Below are 5581 nucleotides of genomic sequence, written 5' to 3'. Positions count from 1 at the left end.
GATGACCGAGATACCGTTTACATAGGTTAAAGTGCAAGGGCGTCAGGGAACATGTCTGTTTGGTAAGAATTAGACTCGCCACCAGCTTTTCAATGTAAATGGTTTATGGCCTTGAACAGAGATCAGCAGTGGCCTTGAAGCTGCCGGATTGCGCATCAAGCACAGTTAAGTTCATTGGGACCTTCGATAAACGGCCATTGTATAAAAAGTAATGACAATGTGATAAACATCCTTGGCATACAAATGCACTCAAGCCAATGAATGGCAAACAAACATGGCTAGTGATAAATTTCAAATGCGAGACTCAACTTCATCAAATACTAGCTCCCAACAGTGTCCGGCCAAACTCAGTGCGCCCGGGCGCAAGCGAAGGTGCAATCATTCCTCCATGGTGTAATATTGTTCTGGGGCCGGTTCCTCGATCAGTCAAAGTTTCTAGTTCAACGAGACTTTCGCTTTGGTTATTATCACTGGACAGTGGACACTGTTTGTTTAATAACACAAACTTGATTTTGTGTAACTTTTCCCTGTTGGGGTGGGGCGGCTTTTGACAGTTGCGACGGACGCATGATGCCCGGATATTTTTAAAACTATTGCGCCAAAGACCGACGCTCTCGATTTAAAAAAAAAAAAGAAGAAAAAAAAAGCTGTTTTCGAATTGGAGAATTTTCAAGAACCCGAGGAAAGGTCTTCAAGTTCGACAATTTCTACTAAATTGCCCTTTTTTGAAGTTTGTACTTAAACTAGGATGCCGCACAAAGGGTCTAAAAATAACAAAAGGTTTAGGCCTAATTGAATGACGTATACCTGACCCTGATCATGGAACACAATAATAAAAGGTGTGAGTCATTCATTGGACCGCGAAAGTATACTTGGGTTCGTACAAGGCACCGCCGACTATTCCACTTTATACAACACCTGAATAAATCCCCGTCATCTTATTGGTGGATATGCCTATATGCATGGGCGTCGCCAGGATTTTTTTTTAGAGGGGGGCAAACATTTTTTTTGCCAAAAAATGCTTGTATTTCTCAACACATTCTCGATTTATCAGTTTTAGAGGGGGACAGGGACATTTTGCCCCCCCCCCCCAACTCATTAAATTTACACCACTTTGTCTTCGCGCCTCTTTTTCTTTTCTTTTCTTTTCTTTTCTTTTCTTTTCTTTTCTTTTTTTTTTCTTTTTTTTTTTTTTTTTTTTTTGCTTTTCCAGGGGGGGGGGGGGGGGGCAAGTGCCCCCCCTTGCCCCCCCCCCCCTCGCGACGCCCATGCCTATATGGAAGTATGTGTATTTTAATTGTTCCAATACCCATGCACGGCCTGATGGCTGCACTGCAAAATAGACTCTACGGGAAGTTGCACGGCCACCACGCTTTTGCCAGTTCCGGAGCAATCAAATGACGATGGGTTTTTTTTCCAAAACAAATAATGACTGTTTCACATTCCTGCCATGGAAAGAGGAGTATACAGATTTCACTCGGCTTAGTCGCCTCCTTAACATTCCATCTGTGACATTATTAAATCAGTTACCATTTTACGTTTATTATCAATTTGTATAATATAGGCCCGGGGATGCTGGGTTCACTGTTGAGGGATATAGGCTTTTCTTTCCTGGCCTACATGTTAAATCTCTATAATTCCGAAAAGGACCAGACGATTTCGAGTGATTTATGTCATATTTTACGTGACGTATATTTGTTTTAGATTGAGATACACTGTGAAACAGAATATGAACTTGAAAACATCATTTCATTGAAAGAATTTCACTCTTAAAGATTGATTTCCCAGAGGCGGGGGCATGCCCTCAGACCCCCCCCCCCCCCCGGGCGTGCCGAAGTCGGGACACCTTCACTTATCCCTGCTCCCCCGCCCCCTCCCTGCTCCCCCGCCTTCTCTCACCCCCCCCCCCCTCCCCCCCCCCCCCTTCAAATGTCGGCTGATGACTGCAAATGGTGCCCGACTAAACTTAGTGCAAATATATGGGAGTCCGGAGAGATCACATAAAGCTTATTCTCGACCATAATCCAATCTAAAAACACGTTAAAATTGTGCAGCAGCAGGGTTCCAGTCAAACCAGTGAGTTTGGCGGTTTTGAGACATCATCTTTTATTGAAAAAAAAACTGTTTCATTTTGCCGACGCGCATGGCTACGGCGACGCGCGCATACCAGAAACCGGAGACTTTTTTTTTTGGCCTTAATTGAATTATTTCTCGAAACAAATCGAATTATTGGCCGCCCGACAATAATTCGGCTCTGCAGGGCAGAGTGCGCAGAAATTAATTCCCTTTCCCCTAATTTTCAGAGTTTTTTTCGTTAAAACAAAACACACAAATTGAAAACACGTTGGAAAAAAAATTCAAAATACGTCGCGCTCCATTTCTCTGCGTGAACAAATCGTGCAAAAAATGGGTACTTTTAGCCTTGTTCATTTGCCAAGATTAACTTGGTCGCAATAATGTGGAAGGTAACTCCAGACTTGAAATAAGGCTAAACACTTTGCGCGCCGTTTGTTAAATTAAACGATGTGGACTTGAAATGAGACTAAACATTTTGCGCGGTGAACGCCCACCTTAAACTTTAATGCCAGGAGTCGACACGTCACAGAAACGGAGCACAAAATCTAAACTCAATCACTCGAGATTTGTTTTAATATCAAATAGACGAAAAAGACCGGTGATAAGTGCAAGAAAAGTGGAATTACATTGTTAATTGTGGATAAAGAAATTGCTTTGTAATGAGCTGTTTCAATTTTCCACTAAACTAATTATCATACGAATAAATTCAAATGATGTAAAATATTCACATGCGATATAATAAAACATGACAGCCATATAAAATTGTCACAATGCTCAAGCATAATTTGGTAATATGTTATCAGTAATAAAATATAATTATATGATTGTATAAAACTCTCATAGAAAAATAACAACAGCTAGTTTACAAACACCCTGAAAACAGTACATTTTAATTATATTTGTACATAATGTTTATGATTAATTAAACTGGCCAATGAATGAGACCTCCCATCCCTTTCCCAATAAAGGAAAATATTCACTGAAGTAGGTTCAAGTCAACTGCATAATTAATTAGGTCTTTAAATACAAAACCATCAGCTACAATTGTTTCTGTACATTAATGTTTGAACTAAAGAAGCTAGCCTGTAATTGTGGTTAGCGAAAATTTGTAATATCTTGGACTACGAAGTCCGAGAATTTGGGACTCTCAATACTGTGTATGAGAGTCCCAAAACTTAAGGTACTGAAAACATGCAACACAAAAAAAAAATAGACTGGCACATATGAAACAACTAGTCCAACAACCCTTCAGTACTGCATCCATCAACTGCGCCAAAAGAAACATCTGGTACCGTTCTCTATTTTTTCACATCTCTCCATAGTCTGCCACCAGACTACAGAAGAAGTTAGTCTTTTCAAACAGATGGAAATGTACTAGTCTAGTCTTATAGGCTTCAAATTGAAATCATTTGACTTCATTTTCAGGTGCAAAATAAAGAAGAAATAGTCCCCTTTAAAAATTGAATTGAGACTTTAAACTTGGTTTGTGAAATACTGAGGACCTTTAGTCGTCGCCTCATGAAAATTTGGGAGAATTTTGTCATTTACAGAGTGAGTAAAGTTGGCCTACTTTTGTTTTGGCATGTTTTTCTGCACTCCAGGAGCACTGGCACCAATAACACTTTCCCTTTTGAGATTCAGTATTATAATAGTAATTTCCTGGAACCAGTAAAAATATACATGTTTCCTGCCATAAAAATTGAACAAAAAATGTGTAACAATACCAATATGTGGCTCCCTAAACAACACCAATATCACTTTAAAAAAAACCTCATCTTTGCAGTGACCTCACAAAGCTATAGAAAACAATGTTTAAATCGTCCCTATTCATTAAAAACAACATATATATAACATACCATGATTTATAAAACATAAAAAAAAGAACTTTTTAAAATCTTGCTATTATTACAGAGATGCCAACTTAACAGACTACAAAATAGTAATGATTCTTCCTGCAAAGAGTAATAATAATGTAAATACATGTGGCAACAGTCAAGTTTAAGAGTAACCACAGTACTTTTCAGAGTAGCCACAATGTTGGCATATAGGACAGCTGGAATTTTCAAGAGTAGTAACATGCCTCAAAATCCTAATAATTACTCCAAAAGAGTAATGGTTGGCATCTCCGTTATTATTTTTCGTTTCCTCAACATAATATCTTGACAGGGCGAGTTCCTAATGAAAACACTTTTGGTCCATTCATGGGCAACGGGGCTAGTTTAGGCCTTTTGCGTAGCAGCCAGCATCGTTTTGCTGGGATGCATGTGCATGAGTTGACATGAGGTAATTTGTATGCAAAGTGGTGTACATCTACATGAAGTAAACAGTAAATTTACAGACTGGACACGCGGCCATTCTAGACCAATGAAATGAAATTATCCAATATATGATACAACACTAATTGATGATGATTCATAAGATGGAATTTTGCATTGGGGTGATGTAAATCAAATTAGGTTTTGCCCTTCACCGATGTTTAAACACGTACTGTACCTCCCGAAGGGCAAAACCTAATTTGTTTTGCATCACCTCGACGCAAAATTCCATCTTATGAATAATTAATTCGGAACCCACTGCTATGTACATCAGATTCCCACCAGCCAACCGATCCCGTTAGCTCGGTGGTCGAGTGGTAATTAGAAAGCAGGAGGTCGTGGGTTCGAGTCCCACTCGAGTCATTTTTTCCAACTTTCACTCGGGAGGTAACTGAGTATATAGTGTTTATACGTCGGTGAAGGGCAAAACCTAATTTGACGAATGGATGACTCTTCAGGCTGGATATCAGGTCAACATCTACACTTGGTCTCCTTTCAAGTTGTTCTTATACTTTTGGGATTCAGAAAATAGACTTGCACACTTTATGGCAGGATGCCAGTTTAGTATCTCCTGCACTGCCTACAAGTACATTTTGGATTCATGCACGAAACTTGAACACTCTACAGATTGATACTAGTACTCAGTCAGGTAAACATACTCATGGTCTCCTTTCAAGTCATTCCAGTCTATGTATGTTGTGAACTGCCTACAAGTACATTTGGGATTCATGAGACTTGCAAACACTGTAGGCTGGATACCAGTCTAGTTCTCAGTCAGGTCCATATACTCTAGGTCTCCTTTCAAGTCATTCCATTCTGTCATGTACTGCCATAGAGCTATATTAAAATACCAGCGCTGACTCACGTACAAAGTGATGCCTGCTGGGCACATCCATGTTTGTGCACAAACCTATGAAAAACTTGAAATTTTGTACGTTTTTTTGCATGCATTTGTATTCTATACATTTGTATTCTATACAGGTGCATTATCAAAGCTGATTCGCCCAAAACCGAAACGCACGATCAGCAAATGAGCGTTTCATTTTGCTCCACGCAAGCAGTGCAACGCGTGCGCTTATGCGCTGCAGATGCTTATTGCTGTGACTCTTATTGAACCGTCATGACATGCTTAAGTTGTTTGCGTATGTTCCAATTGAGCGTTGCATTTAGAGTACACTTTTAAAATTCAA

The sequence above is a fragment of the Patiria miniata genome, unplaced genomic scaffold (genome assembly GCF_015706575.1).
Source record: "Patiria miniata isolate m_02_andy unplaced genomic scaffold, ASM1570657v1 HiC_scaffold_6, whole genome shotgun sequence".
Taxonomy (NCBI): Eukaryota; Metazoa; Echinodermata; class Asteroidea; order Valvatida; family Asterinidae; genus Patiria; species Patiria miniata.
Note: the sequence above shows the minus strand (reverse complement) of the source record.